The sequence below is a fragment of the Chionomys nivalis genome, chromosome 8, assembly GCF_950005125.1.
Source record: "Chionomys nivalis chromosome 8, mChiNiv1.1, whole genome shotgun sequence".
In the NCBI taxonomy this organism is placed as follows: domain Eukaryota; kingdom Metazoa; phylum Chordata; class Mammalia; order Rodentia; family Cricetidae; genus Chionomys; species Chionomys nivalis.
This window is the reverse complement of record NC_080093.1, coordinates 4,223,960-4,244,138: the sequence shown is the minus strand read 5'-3', so window position 1 is coordinate 4,244,138 and position 20,179 is coordinate 4,223,960. Positions and strand designations below refer to the sequence as shown.

The following is a 20,179-nucleotide window of genomic DNA, read 5'->3' as shown; positions in this document are numbered from 1 at the left end:
GGCCCTTGAATTTGAGACAGACAACCCCAAAGGAGCCACAGGCCTACCACTTGCTGGCGAGGTGGTGGTGGCCTGGATGGGTATCTCCTCCATCACCGATGCCTGCCTTCACCATTAACAAGGAGGGAAAATGCCCTCCAAAGGTCTTGCTGGCTGCTGAGCTATGGCCCAGCTGTGCTTAGCATTCTCATCTTTCTCCCAAGGATCAATGGTCTTGCAGCTTCACCACCTCAAGTCATTTAGATAAATGCTTTCTTTTTAAAAGTTCTTCCATCAAACCAAATACTATTGTTCTGCTAAAGGAGCTCAGTAATGACATGACCCCTAACGGTATTCCACTATGCCCGTAGACCAATGCCCCGTCCAGTCATCACCAGAGAAGCTTCTCCCCCGCAGATGAGAGGTGATACAGAGACCCACAGTAGAGTGAGACTTTGAAATAAGTAGTACGAAATGGGATGCCTTCTTCAAAGCCCTCCCTTAGGGCTCAGGGAGCGATGTGGAGAGGGGGCAGAAAGACTGGAAGAACCAGAAGGGGTGGACGACTCCAAGGAAACAGTGTCTTCCAGACACACAGGACTCATACACATATGAACTCATAGAGTCTGTGGCAGCATTTACAGGGCCTGTACAGGGCCAAGCCAGACAGAGTCCCTGTGCTGAGGGGGTAGTAAACATGAGCTCCCATCCCTAACCCAGAAGCCAGCTCCAGTCGACAACAGCTTACAAAGGAAAAATTGGTTTTCTGTAATGGAGTCTCACAGGGTATAGTAACCACACTTAGAGGCAGGCCCCACGCTCCGCAGTAGACGGCTAACTCAAAACAAACTCAGAGGTGCTCTTGTTTTGTCTCATATTGCTTTGTTTAGGTATGCTTCCAGCTTACTGCTTGTATAGCATGACTTCCGACTTTGATTTTGTGTTTTTATGGGTTTTGTGTGTGTGTGTGAATGTGTTTGTGTGTTTGAGTGTGTCTGTGGGGGGAGTTTCTTGTGCTTTTTATTTTTGTTTTTAATTCTGGGTTTGCTTTTGTCTGTATGTTTGCTAAAGAAAGAGAGAAGGAAGACATGGAGTTGGATGTGTAGGGAGGTAGGAGGACCCAGGAGGAGATGAAGGGAAACTATGATCAGAATTATAATGTATGAAAAAGATTTTTCAGTTAAAAAGGAGAAAAGAGGGGGCTGGAGAGATGGCTCAGAGGTTAAGAACACTGGCTGCTCTTCCAGAGGTCCTGAGTTCAATTCCCAGCAACCACATGGTGGCTCCCAACCATCTGTACTGAAATCTGGTGCCCTCCTCTGGCGTGTGGGAATACATCGAGGCAGAATGTTATATACATAATAAATCTAAAAAAAAAAAAAAAGGAGAAAAGAAATTTTTCCATCACTGAAATGCTACAGCAATAAAGCTAATCTTAGTTTGGGACACACAGCTCTCTAAACCACTACAAACCTGCTCATGGATGGCTACGACAAAGACCTCTTCCTGGTTTGCCTCTCCCCAGAGTCTTAACCTCTGAGCCATCTCTCTAGCCCTCTCCCCAGAGTCTTACGGGGACACCCACCACAGTTGTTGCCGTACTCTTTGGCCACCATCTTGGGGGTTCACACATTATAGTGAGTACCTCTTCTGTCTAAATGCTGTCCCTCACCCCAGACCTTGCTCTCCACAGCATCTGTCCCAGCACCCTGGCTAGCCTCTAAAACAGCCAAGCTCCTTGGGAAGATAACCTCATGCCACCAACTCAGCCTATAGGAAGGCTAAATCATGGTCCAAAAGACATCTCCACTGCTCTGCACAGGAACATGGACTTTACAGATGGGACTGGAGGACGGAGATGCTCCCGGGCTCTCCAGGTGAGTCCCAGCCATCACGAGCGCACTGAAAAGAGGCAAGAGTGGGAGCCGAGGAGAGAAGACAGGAGGTCGGGGCAGGAGCCAGGAGGAGTGAAGTTGCCACAATACCGTCTCTGAGGTGAGAATAGGAAACCATCAGCCAAGGAATGCAAGAGAACCCTGGGAGATGGAAAGGGGGAGGGGTTGGATCATCTCTGGGAGAATCAGGGTTCAGTGGATGTTTTGTTACTCTAGGACTATAAGTTAATGAATTTGTGTCGCTGTGAGTCCCTAAGGTTGGTTATTTGTCATAGTGGCAATCAGAAGCTTACAGTACCCTCTTATGCTGTCTGGGTCATACTGTAGCTGCCTGTGGCCCCGTGTATGTACACCCTCCAACAAAGGGCTCTGCATTTAGCTTGCACCTCCACGGTGCCCACAAAATGTCCAGTATTCACTATGTGAGAGAATGAAGTAAAAACAAATTCACACACTTACACACAGCAAGTCAAGGCCAGGCTGCAAGAAAATGAATTCCTGGCTCTGAAAACCCAGTAACTGGCCTATCCCACCTCACTGAAACACCAGAACAGACAGGCTTCTCCAAAGCATCTATTCTGCCTTTCTAGCTTGTTTTTCCATACCTGCATACACAGATACATCTATGCAGACACACATGTTTATATGTCTCACATGTGCGGGGCCAGCACTGTACTGAGCTATGCCCCTCTATGCCTTTCCTAATTTATAATTTTCCCAACTGGTCTGACTGAAGCCAACTTACAAGTTCAACTGAATGGGCTGTTCTAAAACCTGGACCCTGGCAGCTTACCCTCCACTGGGAACCTGTGTTGGTGCTTGCTTTCCTTGTGTTTAGCCTCAGTTTCCTGCCTTCGTGGACCAGTTTATCACCGTCATCCTCACCACCACCATCACCACCATTATCATCACCACCATCAATACCACCACCGCCACCACCATTATCATCACTACCATTACCACCATCACTACCACCATCACTATTACCATCACCACCACCATCACCAGCACCGCCACCACCATCACCACCACCTTCACCATCACCACCACCACCATCACCATCATTATCAATGTTTCGATACAGGGATTGAACCCAGAGCTTCGCACATGCCAAGCCATCATTCTACCAACTGAATTCTCGCCCTGCCTCTTTTGACTTTTTGAGACAGGGTCTCACTAAATTGCCCTGGTTGAGCCTGAACCCACTGCACTGTCCAGGCTGTCTTGGACTTGAAATCCTCCTAACTTAGCTTCTGGCATAGTCGCTTGGCTTGCACAGGCTGGTATCAACCAGGGCTGGCTTGAGCCATACTTTAATACCATGTGGAGCCAGTGAATTGTTGCTGGAAGTCTGTGCCTCTACCCCTGCCCCTGCTTCCCCTGTCTTCCTGGCATGGCTTATCAGACCCACAGACACATCTAGCAGGTTAAAGGTAACCAGGAGTGTGAAAGGCAGAGTGTGCTGGGCATATCAGAAGACAGAGCAGAGAACAAGGAGCTTCTAGGTAGTCAGACGTCTAGCCAGGTGGGACACGAGCTTTCTGATTAAAGGAGACTAATCACCAGAAGGGACGGGAAGCATCCCTAGAGGATGGCCCAGGATCCTGGCGGCCCCATCCCTAGGCGAGACTCTAACATCAGAGCCAGTGGGCCACCTCTTCTGGAGCCTCCACCTTACTAAAGTTGGCCCCAGGCTTACTAAATTTGGGAGTTAACAACATTCTCATTCAAGTTGAGGCGTTGCAGGACCCAGGCAGATGGACAGAGGTAAAACAGGCCTGGCAATGGCTGGAGTGAAATTAATGGGGGGGGGGGCGGCACAATGACAGCTCTTATGTGACATAAAATAAGAGAGGGATGCCCCTAATCCAACCCCCTAACCTGGAGCACCAGCAGTCAGCACACAAACCTGGCCTGCCATAAAGCTAACAAGTTCTTTACCAGGGTTGATGTATGCGTGAAAAGACAGAATCCGATCCCCAGAATGCCAGCCTTCGCGGGTGGGGGTCTGTTGTATTTTGAATAGCCATTCACAGGCTTCCTATCTGCCAAGACTACACCGAGTTCAGAGTAGAAGCAGAGCAAGCGGAGGATGATAAGAGCACAGGGACGGTGGACATGGAAAGTGAAAGGGCCTCACAAGGAAACCGGGGTCTAGGTTGTGTTTTCCCTGAACTTCTGGACCTCTCAAAGAGGCCAGGTCCCTGCCACCACTTCAGAACGACCCGAAGAGGAAAAAGGATGCCACTGGAAGTGCCTTCTCACTTCCTCCTCACTTCCTCGTCCTTTCCCAAAAGCCTCCCGATTTCTGGAAAACGATCTTTGTTTATATCTCACACAGCAAATGCAAACTAAGCCAAAGAGTGTGCCTGGCCCCAGGGAGACAGAAGTGGCTCAGATGGGTCCTCATTACCGCTGGGGTTATCTGCTGAGCATATGAGGTGAAATCAGATTAATATAGTAATGTCTCAGTGTTCCAGGAATGCAGAGGACTGGGCAAGGGCTGGGGGTTAGCAGTGAGAAGAGTTTACTGTTGATCTTTGGAGCATGCATAGTGCTTACTGAATGAGTGGCCCTGTGCCCCGGGCACACAGGACATGGGGACTGGTGGCGAATTGGTTTCCAAAGAAGAGCATGAATCCTGAGAGCAAAATTAAGACAGTGAGCAGAGCCACCCAATGTGTTCATCCACCAAGTGGAGATGAGAAACCCTGAACACAGTTGGGAGGAATCGACAGATGGGGAGACAGAGAGATAACTGCCCAAGTAGAGATGGCAATGACGATGGCTTGAGCTAGCCAGGACAGCTGGCACCATGCCACCATGGCTGGGGCACCATGCCCCCAGCAGGACCCCACCATCTCCAGTTCCCACAGCCGCTTTGCAAGCACAGCTGGGGAAATGGAGGACTGAGACTGGATTACAACCCAGTGCAACTGACAGTGGGGTTCAAACCCAAGTGTCTCCAAGTTCAAAGAACTTGCTACCTGCAATCCATCAGCTGGAGTCATGTTGTGGGCAATCAGAACCACTGCTCTTGCTCCTGGTCCTCCATAATCAACAGGCAGCAGTTCAGAAAAGGAAGGTTAGAGGAGCCAGGAGCCAGGTGGAGCCAAGAGTACTTGAAGAGCATTCTGTTAGATGCAGGGTCTTTAAGGGAAAATGCTCAGATGTGTCAGAGCCACACAGTGCCACCAGACATGCGTCCCATGGACAGCAGGGCTGGGGCTGTGCTTCCTCACCTAGCAGACTGGGGGTGGGGGGCACAGCAGCACCTAGTTTGCTTTACTCTGAAATCTTTGCATCTTTCTAGAACATTTAGGAGAAGGGCAAGCACGATGAGAGACATAGCTTGTAGGAGACACAGGCCTGAAGACTCGTATGAGACTCTGGGGACCAGCACACACCAGCATTCCTGTCTCTTCTGCATGCACATCCCTTACAGTCTACCCAAGTGCTCTCTCCATGAAGCCACAGGCGAACATCTGCGCTCACCTCCCTTGCCAGCTCCATCTCCCCTGGTTCCTCTCTGTGCAAGTCAATTGTCCTGGGTCATGCCAGGGTAGACACAAGCCCCTTGTAGTCAAGAGTCAGGCTTTGTGGGTTTGGGTATGGTAATAGTTAATTTTCACATCACTGTAAGAAAATACTGGGAAGGTACCACTTAAGGAGGGAAGGGTTTCTTTGGATATCAATGTGGGTGTAAAGTCAGGGCAGGGAAAGCATGGACAACAGGAGCATGAGACAACTGGCACACCACATCCACGGTCGGGAAGCAGAGAAAGATGAACGCTGATGCTCAGGCCCCTTCTCTTTCGCATTCAGCCTGGGACCCCAGCCCATTGACTAGTGCCACTCAACATGTAGGGTGGATCTCCCTTGCCCAGTTAAACCTTCTGGAGATGCCCTGATAAGTACCCAAAGGACTGTTTCCATGGTGATTCCAAGTCTTACTAAGTTAATGAGAAAGGTGAACATAACAGATAACAGACATCCAGCAAGGTACCAAGGACCCAAGAGGCAGCCGTCCTCTCCAGACATCTTTCAGGGCTCTGGCTACAGGCTCTTGGGAATAACAATCAACAGAGGCGGCGTGCCAATTTGCACCAACCCCTGTGACATTCTTCAGCCCCCAGGGCTCCGAAGGGCAGGCCACCCCTCAGAGGAATGTGGCTGTCCCATTGAGTTCAGGGGCCCAGCTCATCATATTTCCCTTCGCCCCCTCCATCCCCCACGCTTTCACTTTGGTTTCTTCCTTGTCCTTCAGTGGATGGAGGGGGAAAATAAGAAGGCAGTTCATTCTGGAAACTGTAGGCCCTTGTGTGGGCTTTCCATCTCGGCTCTGTTAAAGTTCAGGGTTGTCTGCTCGGGGTGACAAATCATCAATCAGATTCTTGTTTGGGACTTCCAAGGCCCACGCAGAGCAAGACTGGGTAACTGCCTGATTCACTGGCCTCCTCCTCAGGACCCCCCCTCGCAGCTTGTCTCACCCTGGGCAGTCACTAGATCCTCCTCAGGAACCCCCCCAGTTTGGCTCACCCTGAGCAGTCACTAGATCCTCCTCAGGACTCCCCCCGAGCTTGGCTCACCCTGGGCACTCACTAGGTCCTCCTCAGGACTCTCCCCCCCCCCCAGCTTGGCTCACCCTGGGCAGTCACTAGGTCCTCCTCAGGACTCCCCCCCAGCTTGGCTCACCCTGGGCACTCACTAGATCCTCCTCAGGAACCCCCCCAGCTTGGCTCACCCTGGGCACTCACTAGGTCCTCCTCAGGACTCCCCCCCAGCTTGGCTCACCCTGGGCAGTCACTAGGTCCTCCTCAGGACTCCCCCCCAGCTTGGCTCACCCTGGGCAGTCACTAGGTTCTCCTCAGGACTCCCCCCCAGCTTGGCTCACCCTGGGCAGTCACTAGGTCCTCCTCAGGACTCCCCCCCCCCCAGCTTGGCTCACCCTGGGCAGTCACCAGATCCTCCTCAGGACTCCCCCCTCCCCAGCTTGACTCACCCTGGGCAGTCACTAGGTTCCCAGCAGTAAGTTCTCCCCTGCACACCAAGCAGGCCAGCTTCATGTCCCCTACAGTCTCAGGCGTACTTTTATTTACACAGCTGGACTTCTGGAGAGCCCTGTTCCAGCCTGATTTTCCTTTCAAACACCAGACTAAGCAGACCTGTTCTTTATAAAATCCATATTCCAGAAAGAAGTGCACGCACACATCCCCTCTTATTCTCCCAGAAGGGTCTCAAGACCAAGCCACCAGGCATGACATCCTTAAGAATGCAGCAGCTGGGGGCCACCAGGAGTCAGGATTGTCAGGAAGGACTTGGTGAGAAGCAATGGCACTGTACAGAGGTGACGGTGAGGCTGAAAATAACGTCCAGGTTCCCTGTGGGCAAAGGACCTCAGGTCTGCAGGATCAGCACACGGGGAAAAAACACCCCTTCACACCACTTGAGGAGAGATATCAAAGTCCAAATGACCCATTTCTTCAAAAGTGCCAAGAATGAACCTACTGTGTGTACGCCCCTTAATAGGAAGTAGGAGTCCTTTCTTCCATACAGTGGTGGACACATGCATGCCCATGCGCACACCCACCCACCCACACCCCATTGACCATTTCACAGTTTACAGTCCTGTGCTATGAAAACACGCAAAGCTGTGTGACTGTACTGTTCTCTAATCCCAGGCCTTAGCACCCCCAGCAGAATCCCACTCTGCAGGCATTTCCCACAGCCCCTGACACTAACCTGCTCATCTCTGTGGTTGGCCTGTTCTCGATATGTCCTGTGAGCAAAATCAGGTGACGTGTGGCCTGGTGTCTGCCTTATTTCACTGAGCACGATGCTTTCAAGGTTCCATGTTAGGATAGATGTGAACACTCTCTTCTTATGAAAATGCAGTCCTATTCTATGGCTTAATTACCTTCTGTTCATGCACTCATGGGGGGTGTGTGGGGTTATTTTCTAACAGAGAAACTTTAGGGAGATAAAACTCACATGCCATACTATGCTCCATTTGACTGTCTCATGCTTGGCAAACATACTTAGCTGTAGTTGGCCATCACCACAATCATGATATAGCACATACCCACCACTCAAAAATGATTCCTTAGAGGCAAACCTTTCCCTATGCCCAGAGTGTGGGAGCTGCTTGACCTTCAGAGCTCAGCCCCTTTACCTTAACAAGAGGTGTCCATGATGCCCAAGTCTGTAAGGGAGATTTGGCTGGGTTACATGTGCCCCCTGATTGCTAGGCTGGATGAGGCTTGGTGGGCTCCATGAGTGGCATGCTCAGCTGAAGAGCATGGATTCCCTCCAAAGAGGAGGGCAGATCTTCAGGCCAGGGTAGCTGTGTAGTACTCCGTTTTATGGATGTCAGGCAGTTTTATGCTCGTCCGCCGGGCCCTTCTACACTAACCCAGGAGCTGCCTACATCTTCATACCAGTGAGTTTCCCTGCAGACACCGCACTGCTGACTTGCAGTGACTTCTCTGTCTAAGTTTTCCGAGATATGCACACCAAAGACAAATTGCCCCCCCCCCCTCGCTGGGGCCCAGGCCTGGAGGAGCTACTCTCATGGCTCCAGTGGTGGTTTGGGGCTTAAGGAATTTTAAAAGTTTCCCAGGTGAGTCTAAGACACGACTAAGGTTTCTGCTGGTCCAGAAGATGGGATAAATGAGCTTCATCAAAACATAAACAATCTGCTCTGCGATCAGGCTTTTCACGCCACACGGTCCCTTCAAACTGCACAACTCAGCTGATTTACACACAGACCTCTGTAGGTTCGCGCCTGTTATATGAACTCAGATGCACTTGGAATATTTTTCTTTTTCCTTCTGGACAGGAGGATGTAGAAGACGAGGAACGAAGATGTTTCAGTATTTACACACCGCCCAACTCAGCTCTCTATCCCACTGGGTAAATGGAAGATTAATCCTGCGATGAGCGCTCCCAAGGTTCACAGATGACCCTGAGAGGACCCGGACCCTGGGGACTGGCCAGTAATGTAAATATAACTTTCTCCAGTATAAATACTCCAGAAGTCATTCTTTATCTCCAGCTCCAAGGAGAGGCTGAGGGGAGAAAGGTTTTACTAGCAGTGAACACTCTATTCCCCATTGGGCTTGACCTTCCAGGGTCATCTGACCATCGTTTTTGCAAGATCTGTTTTTTCTCACCTATCTTTTGGGTCTCGTCACTTGAAACTCTTTACGGCTTACTCTCGTTCCCAGATTAGCTGAGAGAGAGCTAGGGGAGGAAGACATGGGACAGATGTCTGCTGTGGCTCACAATACTGGAGAAACAACTGGAGTTGCTCACGGCCGACCTCTCAAATGGAATAGACCTCCCTTGGGAGCAGAGTCCCAGTCCTGGCCAAGGAGCCAGCTGGAGCCCCCCAACCCCAAAGCCTGGGCCCTACAGAGATTCATGTGGTGACAGCTGAGGACACTACACCAAGCTATAAGGCAGAAAGGACTTTGGGCCTGCTAAGGGGCTGCCACCACAGTGCCTTGCTGCGTTCTCGTCACCCAGCCCAACCAGCACAAGCTATCTGGTGACCCACATTGTTTTTCTATGTGTTCCATGAATAGAGGCCCTGGAAGCTCTGTGTGGGCAAGGGCTGAGTATGTTCAGGGTTGGCTTCCACCACCACGCATGTCCAAACAGGTCATTGTTCAAAGCCAGAAAACCCCTGCTGAACACCATGCAGACAGACACACAGACATACAGACACAAAGTTCCTCCTGATAAAAGAAGCTAGATGGGTCTTTTCAGCTTAGGCAAAGGACTTGCCAGTCCCTGGCTGGGATGGGCAGGCAGGGACCCACACTGGTAGCCGATGGCCCAGGAAGACACAGGCACTTGCTCCTAACATGGCATTCTGAGAAGTCTTTCTAAAGGGCAGAGAAGAAACCAGGACAAGCAGAGCTCCCTCCCCAAGCTCTCCAGCCTCTCAAGGGCACACAAGAGCACACTCGAGACACTCCAGGTCTCTGTGGCCTCCGGGGTCAAGGCCAGACAAAGACGCTTTGGGACTAGACAGCCTTTGTTCCCCACCCCAGTGAGGACATTCCTGAGATGCACTCTGCCAGACGGCAGCGTCATTCACGGTCGGGACGGGGTATGTGGGTGGAGGGCACAAAGGTCCGGCTTGGTGTCTCTCCGCAAGGCAGAACACAGAGCAGGCGCAGCCCACCTCAGCCTCAGCCAGGCTGCCGGGCGGGCATCAGTGAGGTCTGGGGATATTGTGTTGAAGGAAAGCTGGAAAATGATCAGAAAGACTGCTATCTCTTGGTGGAAGTGATCGTCCTTCCTTTTGTCCTCCCCTGCTCCTCAGCACAGGCTGTGCAGAGAGAGGGGGTGACCGCACAAGGCTCTGGCTTTGATCCTAGCTCCACAAATGGGGAGGAGGTAGGAGGAAGAAAGGAAAGAAGGAAGATAAAGGGAAGGGAAGGAAACACAGGGCCCTGGGTTCAAAACAAACCAAAGCACAACAGCCATGAGTCATGATCAAGGAAACCCTTCCCATTCTGTATTGTTACCCCTTTTGTGGCTGTGACGAAAGCTTTATTTTGGCTCACATTATAGGGAACGGTCCATTATGGCAGCTGACCACATGACATCCACAGGGAGGGAGCAATGAGAAGTAATTGGGGTGCTCAGCTCACTTTCTTCCAACCCACACATGTAGTGCATGGGCTGCTGATACTAGCTCACATTTGGAGGGGAGGCGTGTTGTGGCAGAATCCTCTTGTACACTGTAAAGATTTGTTGCTCCAATTGGTTTAATAAAACGCTAACTGGCCAGTAGCCAGGCAGGAAATATAGGCGGAATGACCAAACTAAGATGATGGCAGAGTCAAGAGAGTCTCAGGGAGACATAGAGAAGCAAGAGGGGCATGTCACACTAAGGAAAAGTCCCAAGCCACATGGCAAAGCATAGATAAGAAATATGGGTTAATTTAACTGTAAGAGTTAGCTAGTAACAAGCCTGAGCTATTGGCCAAGCATTTACACTTAATATAAGCCTCCGGGATGGTGGGAACTGGCAGGTGAGACAACAACTTCTGCCTACAGGTGGGTCTTCCTATTTCCACTGAACCACTTATAAAACTCCCCTTCACAGCCAGCTTGTGCTACCACGGTGGTTTGATATCCCCTCATGGTGACTAAAGAATTAGCTACCCACTCTCAGCACTTGGGGTTTGAGTAAATCCAGAATCATCACCAATCAGAGCATCCCATTCCAGCTGCCAGTGATTGGCTTTGGAATGGAAATGTGATCAAAGCCAAGGCAATGAGCATCAGTTTGGGAGTGACTAGAAAGTGGACCGTTCCTCGTTCACGGTCAGCTTCAGGCCATAGTGGCCATCTCCAGGAAGAACCTACCTAAAAGGAAAAGCAGACACCGAAGAGTCCAGAAGCATCGTTCTGGCGCTTAGATTCAGCTACAACTCCAACTCGTTTTTCTGTTCCGCCACTGTGTGTAACTAGGCATCTCCTTTGTTGGATTGAGACAGATTGGGTTAGGTTTCTTCAATAGTGAACTACCACAGCACGTTTCTGACCTTGGAATCTGAGCCAGGCAGTCTTCATATGAAATCCTACTTTATCCTTTGAGATAGGCATTATCAAGCCCAGATCTGCAACCAAAGGAAGCTACCCAGTTCTGCCAGGGTCACCCAGCTCAGAACCAATAGGTCCTTCTGGCCCCATTCCACTCATCTGAGCCTGTTGTACACTAGGGAATAGTTGCTTTTTAAAGCAGATTACACAGGGACTAAGTGGTAAATACACACTTACGTCCTGGGTTCAAGTCCCAGCACCCCCAACAAAACAAAAGGTTATGTGGTAAGGGGAATTCAAAACTAATATAATGAAGGCAGTGTGGGGAAAGAGTCAGAAAAACAACCAAACCAAACCAAACCAAAACAAAGCAGAAAAGCCACCTTGAGAAAATGGAGCCACGCTAACACCTGGGGTGGAGAGAAGACCTGAAGAAGATTGCTGAGAATTCTTAAGCTTCCAGTGGCCTCAGAAGTAAGGAATGGAAAAAGAAATTCCATGGTCCACAAAGCACAAGACTTCTGGAAAGGAGTGTGTGTATATGTGTATCCTAGGATACAATTTGAATTTCTGACCATAATTACTATTTTAAAAAGCTTGAAAAATATCACTTGAAACTCAAAAATTGCAGATTTTAGAAATATTCTATGGTAGAGATCCCTCAGAAGGGGCTGAGAAATGGTCAGGAATTGAATTTGTTAATATTCCTACAGCAAAATATACAAATATTTGTACTGAATGAAATAAACAAATGATAAAATTGCCTCATTATTTCTGGAAAGAATTTATCTCTCTATCAGTCTTTGTCTATCCAAAAGAAAACAAACAAAAAATCCTTTTGTTCCTTTTGAGGATCTGGGAACAGCTCTGGGCCGGGAGAGAGGGTGTTAGTTAGCTGCTAAGCAGCAACCTAGGGTGGAAAGAATTATTTTACTTCAGTTTGAGGACTTAGAACACACTGTCGAGGGGAAGGCAAGATGGCAGGCAGCTGCACAGCAGCAAGAGTGTACAGCTGGGAATCCTCATGGCTCGTAGCTTGATGCGACAGGACAGAGAGTGCACAGGAAGTGGAGCTGAGAGTGCACAGGAAGTGGAGCTCAGGGTGCACAGGAAGTGCAGCTCAGAGTACACAGGAAGTGGAGTTGAGAGTGTACAGGAAGTGGAGCTGAGAGTATACAGGAAGTGCAGCTCAGAGTACACAGGAAGTGGAGCTCAGAATGTGCAGGAAGTGGAGCTCAGAGTGTGCAGGAAGTGAAGCTCGGGCTGTGTAGGAAGTGGAGCTCAGAATGCACAGGAAGTGGAGCTGAGAGGACACAGGAAGTGCAGCTCAGGGTACGCAGGAAGTGCAGCTCAGAGTGCACAGGAAGTGCAGCTCAGAGAGCGCAGGAAGTAAAGTGGGTATAAAACCCCCACTTCAGTGACACACTTCCTTTAGTAGACTCCTTTAAAGGATCCTTAAAGGTTCCACAACTTCCCAAAAGGAACAGTACAGCTTCAGACCCAGTGTTCCAACCACGAGCCTGTGAGGGACATTGAAAATTCAAACAGAAGAGAGAGATCTCTCAAAGTCTCTTTCTTTCCATCAGGGAAACTGCTTTACGATTCCCATGTTCCCAACTTCCTAGACCTTCGTTGACAGTGAACCAGACTTTAGTTGTGTGGAAATAGGGACTGAACCTAGGGGTCCCCACACAAGAGACAAGTACTCTACCACCTACCTATATCCCCAGCCCTCCTTTTTACTTAAATACTCCAAGGTTTTTATACTTCTTTAAAATTTTTATTTCTGTGTATATGTGGATGCATATGGACATCAAAGGACAACTCTGAGGAGCTGCTTCTCTCTTTCCACCGTGTAGGTGCCAGGAATAGAACCCAGATGCTCAGTCTTGGTGGCAAGCCAACTTTATCTGCTGAACCATTGTTGTGGGATGCCCTTAAGTATGCTGTGAATGTGTTTTATTACCACTGGTTAATAAAGAAGCTGTTTTGGCCTATGGCAAGTCAGAATATAGCTAGGCAGGAAATCCAAGCAGAGATAGAGGGAGAAAGAAGGAGGAGTCAGGAGAGACACCAGCAGCCAGTGGAGAAGCAAGATGTGAGGTAAGGCCATGGCTACATGGCAATACATAGATTAATATAAATAGGTAAAGTTAGGATGTAAAAGCAAGTTAGTAATAAGCCTGAGTCATCAGGCAAACAGTTTTTGTAATTAATATTAGCCTCTGTGTGTTTATTTGGGACTGGACAGCTGTGGGACTGGGCAGTACAGAAATGTCAGTCAACAAATGACAACCAAAGTTTGGCAACTACATCTACATAAAACCTGAAAGAACTTGAGAGAGGATTCTAAACACAAAAGAACAGTCAAGCATGGCCTCTTGGTAACAGTATTTTCTCAGGTGGACTCTGTTTGCTATAGGCAAGCCAAGGCTCAGTTCCTTTAAGAGAGGCTTCCTGACTCAGCATTAGCAGCAAAAACCACAAGGTTCTTTTACGAGGTCATGCTACCAAAGACTTAAATGGTGTTTATGAGTAGTCAGCGACATGCTTTTTGGTGGTGGCATGGACCTAGAAACTGCATAGAGTTGCGGCAATAAATGAGGTTCCTGCCAGTACCTCTGGCATGAAGCTAGAATCTCAGGAAACCAAGGAATGGATGAAGTGAGTCCCCAAAGCCCCTGCTTTAATCATAGATATATCACTTAGCAGATTAAAGATTCATGTGATCAAAAAAAGATAGAGATATACAGTAAAGACAGATTCATATAAAAAAAACCTTCTAAATGGTTTTCAGTGTGTTAAAAAATATATGTAGGCCTAGGAGAGAAAAAAAGGATAAAGTTCTTTAAAAATAGAGTAATAGAAAGTCACATAAAGACAAAAAATATACAGAGAGTCTGGATACTGCAGGCTATTGTGTTATTTTTGAATTGTTTGACTGCTGAGGAAGGAGCAACCACTGCTAAAAGACATTTGATTATAAATGCTGCAAGATTAATCTAACCTATATATTTTGAAAATGCCTTAACTTCGAAATTTAAGTCAGAATGATATGTTACTTTGGACAATAGGGTTTGCTTTTGATCCCACAGGAAATGACAAACGTGGATTCATTCTGGGTTAAGAAAAATAAGGTTTGATAGAGGAAGATCCCCTGAAAAATCTCCTGTGGGAATGGATGATCCAGATGGTCCAATATTTCAGAGCACCTCTGTTGCAGTTTGTTTCTGAGTTCAGGGTTCTTGTTTTAAAAAGAAAAATGGGGAAATGTTGTGGGATAATGCTCTTGTACACTGTAAAGATTTATCACTTGTAATGGCTTAATAAAATTTTGATTGGCCAGGATCCAGGCGGGAAGTATTGGCAGGGTGATGAGACTAGGAAAATCCTGGGAAGAGGAAAGTCAGAGACTCAGTCACCAGCCAGATGCAGAGGAAGAAAGATGAGAATTCCTTACTGAGAAAAGGTACCAAGTCATGTGGTTAAACATAAATAAGAATTATGGGTTAAGTTGTAAGCTAGTTAGTAATAGGCCTGAGCAATAGGCCAAATAATTTATAATTAATATCAACCTCTGTGTGTTTATTTGGAACTGAATGAATGTGGGACTTGGCAGGACAGAAACCCCAGTCTACAAGCCATCTCTTCAGTCCCTCTTTTTGAGACAAGGTCTTGCTAAGTGCCCCAAGCTGGTCTTGAACTTGCAATCTCTGGGCCTCAACCTGTGGAATAGTTGATTTGTGCATCAGGCCCAGCACCTTACCAGGTTTTCAACAGGTTGATGATAAGTTATGATTAGGGAATTTACAGGACTATGGGCAGGAGCCAGACAACAGCCACCCTCAAGTAAATTGGCTCCTCCCTGAGGCTCATGCGAGACATGCCTTGCCACATGTAATGATTTACATAAGATGTGGCTGTCCTGAACTGAATGTCCTGCACTTGTAAAAGAATGGTGGAATTCTGAAGAAAGATGGAATTCTGAAGAAAGATGGAATTTTGATAACATGTTGGAATAACAATATTTGGGATACACTGATTAAAATACATACTTACAGCTAACTATGCCTATTTTATATGTTTAAATTTTTACACATAACTTGAAGTCACATGTGCATGTATATCTGTATATATTTATGGGTTGGAATTTTATATTTTATAGGAGAGCACTGGTACAAAACTTTCACTAGAGACAGACCATTTTATGGTTATTATTTCATGCTGGGATTAAACCTGAGGCCATGTGCGTGTTTAACACCCATAGCTTAGAAAGAAGGACACTGGAGGGGAATCATCTTTTGAAAATCAGTGTGCACAAAGGTACTCAGTATGCACCAAGTTGCACAGCAAGTTTGTAGAAAATCAACATTTCCCATCCTGAAATTTTTCCTGCCCACATGGTTTCTGAAGCTGATCTTAAGTCCCCTGCTTCACTGAGGGCATTCTTCAGTAAGAGCTCCCCAGGAGCAGCGAGGAGGCCAGAGGAGCTTTTCAAAGTGCGTGGAGAGAATAACCAAGGTGGGCAGGAGACCCAAAACAGCTCAACCTAGACCGTGGTTCACTTGGTGCAGGCCGTGCTTTGTTTCTCTGCACAGGGACCAGTGTTCTCCCAGAATCATTCTCCGTGAAGCCCTTGAAGCCCTGTTATACAAACAAGTTAAAGGTGTCTGAGGTTTGACCCGGATCGTTGTTTTTGTTTCATGTTTCAACCAAATCATTGAAAAGAAAACTGCTGATGTCCAACTCCAGGTCCCCCACCACTCTTCGTATTGGCTTCTATTCGAGTCTCCTTTCCATCCCTGGCCAATCTCAAGGGATCCTTAACTGCTTGTCTCTCTACCTAGTCTCTTCTTTCTGCTCTAGTTTCTGCAACTCTGTGCCCTCAAACCTCAGATAGCCTGAAATGGTCCACAGCCACCTTTCCATGCTGAAACCCCTCTGCCTGCAGGCACCAATCTGATTGTCCCCTTGGCCCCGATGTACCAGTGTCCCAAAGTGTGTGATCAGCATTCCAGCCGCCAGCACTCCCTGCCTGAGTCTCCACTGCAGCCCTTTCTAAGATGTCTTTTCATTTTAATTACATGTCTGTGTCTACTTCTGTGTGTGGTTCTGCACACGAGTGCTGGTGCCCACCCAGGCCACAGGCATCCGATTCTCCTGAAGCTGGAGTTACAGGTGCTTGTGAGCTGCTGTACATGAGTTCCAGGAACTGAGCTTGGGTCCTGTGCAGGGTGTGCTCTCAATAGCTGAGCACCTCTCCAGTCTGAGCCCTTTCTTGTTCACCATGTTTCCTAACAACTTGTTCCGCAGACATCTCTCAGGTAATGAATGAATAGTCAGTGATTTATTTGAAGATGTGTGGACCACCTGCTCTCTGCCAGAGCCATGATAAACAGTGAAAGAGCAAGGACAAACAGGCAAACCCTTCTGTTGTAATAGGAGCGGCGGGGCTGCGTCTCCAGCACCCGGCCGCCCGCATGGCTAGCTTATGCCCCGAAATAATTACACGGAAACTGTATTCTTTTAATCACTGCCTGGCCCATTAGTTCCAACCTCTTATTGGCTAGCTCTTACATATTTATCTAACCCATTTCTAATATTCTGTGTAGCACAACGAGTTGGCTTACCAGGGCAGATCTTAACCTGCGTCTGTCTGGAGTGGGAGAATCATTGGCGACTCCTTACTCGGCTTCTTTCTCCCAGCATTCTGTCTGTTTACTCCACCCACCTAAGGGCTGGTCTATAAATGGGCCAAGGCAGTTTCTTTATTACTTAACCAATGAAACAACAGATAGAAAGATGACCCACCTCCATCACCCTTCTGTAGGTGCCCTTCTGTAAATATAAAATATCCTCCACACGTCCCTGTGCTTGTCTTTAGTAGGCAGCACTGTTTTGGGTCAGTGTGGGACCTTGGGACCTGCCATATAGCCAGCAGCACAAATATGTAGGGTGGACATTGAAGGGGATATGGCTTCTAGTTATGGCCTCAGCTCTCTGATTCCTCATCTGCCAAGATGTGAGTAAAGCCATGCCATACACTCCTGTCACCAAAGATGGATGCCCCAACCACCAAACCTCTGCCACCATGATGGATCCCACTAACCTGTGAGCCCAGATAAACCTCTCCTTTCTTAAATGACTTCTGATGGGTATGTGATCAGAGGGATGAGAAAAAGTAACCAATACAGCTGCTTCCCAATGTCATAAATGAGCAAGCCAGGATTCTGCTGAACATCACACATTAGTATACGGTAATGCTGCCTTTGCTCTTGCCCTTCAAATAAGGTGTTTGAAATTGAGAACAGAGGTCTGAGGCCCATTCTTCAGCCCTCCTGTGTATCCAGTTACAGTTACATTCTGTTCTCTTGTGGGGGACATAGCATATTGCTAAACTTCTTTGACAGTTTTTTTCTTCTATTTAAAAACAACTTCTATTTGTTTTTAAAATTTCTACCGTAAGCCCCAAAGTACATTCCTGCAGTACAGGTATCAAATTTTGGAGTCAGTGTTCCCAAGACAATCCCAGTTCTGAATCCCAGCTTCATTGAGGAGTTGCTTTCTTAGAAACGAAGCCGAGTTTTACTTTTTAAAATTATTACTTGTGTGTGTGTGTGTGTGTCTGTGTGTGTGCATGTCTGTTGTGCGTGTTCATGTATGTGTGTCCATGTCTGTGTGTCTGTGGGCGTGCGTGTCTATACATGTGCATGTCTGTATGTGTCTGTGTCTGTATTTGTGTGTCTGTGTGTGTGTCTGTGTGTACATGTGTGCGTGCATGTGTATACATGTGCCACAGAGCCTGTGTGGAATCAGAAGACATCTGTGGAGTCATTTGTCTCCCTACACCTTCACAGGGGTTCTGGGCATGGCCCTCGTGTCTATTAGGTACTCGGGGCAAGAACCTCACCCCTGAGTCATGTCACTGGCCCAAAACTAAATTACCACAAAAAAAGATACAAAACCTAGGAAGAAAGGCGCCTCCTTTGCCCGCCACCTTTCTGGATGTGTCAAGTCACAGCAGAAGCAAACACACGTGACACATTTGTGCTGAGCAATTTCTGCTGAAACAATGAAGATACAATTATAAATGAGTGCTGCAAATCACAGGAGGGCAACTAGAGAGAGAGAGCAGAATCGAGTCACAAGAGAAAAGCTCTTTAACCAACAACAGGGTCAGGCCAGCTGTGGCACCATGCCCTATTGCCTTCTCCCAGGAGGGAGAGGCAGTAGAAAGAGTTCAAGGCCAACCTGGACTGTGTAGTAAAAACGTGTCTCAAAAACTCAAAACAATAACAATAGTCAGCCAAATAATGACAAAGGTCACCTCACTTGACATAGGCTTACAATACACCTATGTGTACTTTTATTATTATGTATGCATGTATGTATATATGTGCATACATGTGTTTGTACATGTATGTATGTGTACGTGTATATACATACACACATGCATGTACTATGTATGTATACATGCATATATTTATGCATGCACATATGTATATTCATCTCTTAAATAAAGAAACAGATCCAGGTTAGGCAACTTTCCCAGAGTCCTATGACTAGTAAAGCGGACCTGAATTCAAATCCTCCTCTCCCATGGCTTCAGCTGTCCTCCCTCACCATGTCTTCCTCCATGTACACAGAGTAAAACAGGAAATATAGCAACCCATGTTATTTGAAATAGAGCAGAGATGTGCAGGTCCATCTAAGGGGTTACTACTGATTGCTTAGATCTGTAATAAAAATGCAGAGCAATTCTGCCCGTCCATTTCAATCCAACTCAGAATGCCTTGATGAAACCAGCCCTCTGAGAACAGCAAAAACAATAAAGGCGACGGTGAAAGGCAAACTGTGGTAGCTGATGCTGAAACCACCACCACCAAGGTGTCTGGTGTGTGGCAGTGAGTTGTCGAGATGCCTGACAAACTGGTCAACAAATCTTGCATGGCAATTATTTTGCTAGGCATGGATGGCCAAACTTCAAAAGCTAACTACTTTCCTACTGGGTTTAAGATGACTTCTGATATTACAAAGACTACGTGACTTTTTAAAAGTTTGCTGATAAAATAATTCACCACTCAAATGTATTTTGTGGGTCCCATGTATAAGCACAGCTTGTGCTTCTCCGTGTAGTAGTTGGGGAAGGACAGGGCAGAGAGGAGGCGGATAACTGCTGTGGGACAATGGTTTTACCCTGTAAAGATTTGTTTCTTCTACTAGTTTAATAAAATGTTGATTGGCCAGTAGTAGTTCCAGGCAGGAAGTATAGGTGGGGTGACCAAGCAGAAAGTAAAGGCGGGGCAACAAGAACAGGAGATTCTGGGAAGAGGAAAGATTCAGTCTGCAGTTGTTGCTAGCTGCAGAGGAAGCAAGATGAGAATGCCTCACTGATAAAGGTACCATGTGGGCTAACACAGACAAGAATTATTGGCTAATTTAGGATGTTAAAAAGAACTAATAAGAAGCCTGAGCTACTAGGCCATCCACTTTATGATTAATGTAAACCTCTATGTGTTACTTTGGGACTAAATGGATGTGGGACCAGGCAGGACAGAAACCTCTGTCAACAGATAACTCTTCACACTGTACCCCTGGTGACTCAGCTAAACATCTGGAGATGAACCCACATTTCCTGCCCGTGCTGTCATTCTTAGTACAGTATGTATCCAAGTCACACTGCGAGTGGACAGGCAAAGCTCGGCTGGGACAGCATGTTAATGGGAGCGTCCTCTGGCTACAGC

General features: G+C 47.5%; 1 protein-coding gene across 3 annotated transcripts in view; it reads right to left on the bottom strand.

Annotated features, from left to right (window-relative positions):
- Afap1l2 (actin filament associated protein 1 like 2) overlaps positions 1-20,179 on the bottom strand; it is a 103,937-nt gene that overhangs the window by 41,022 nt on the left and 42,736 nt on the right. The gene's annotated exons all lie outside the window — the stretch shown is intronic.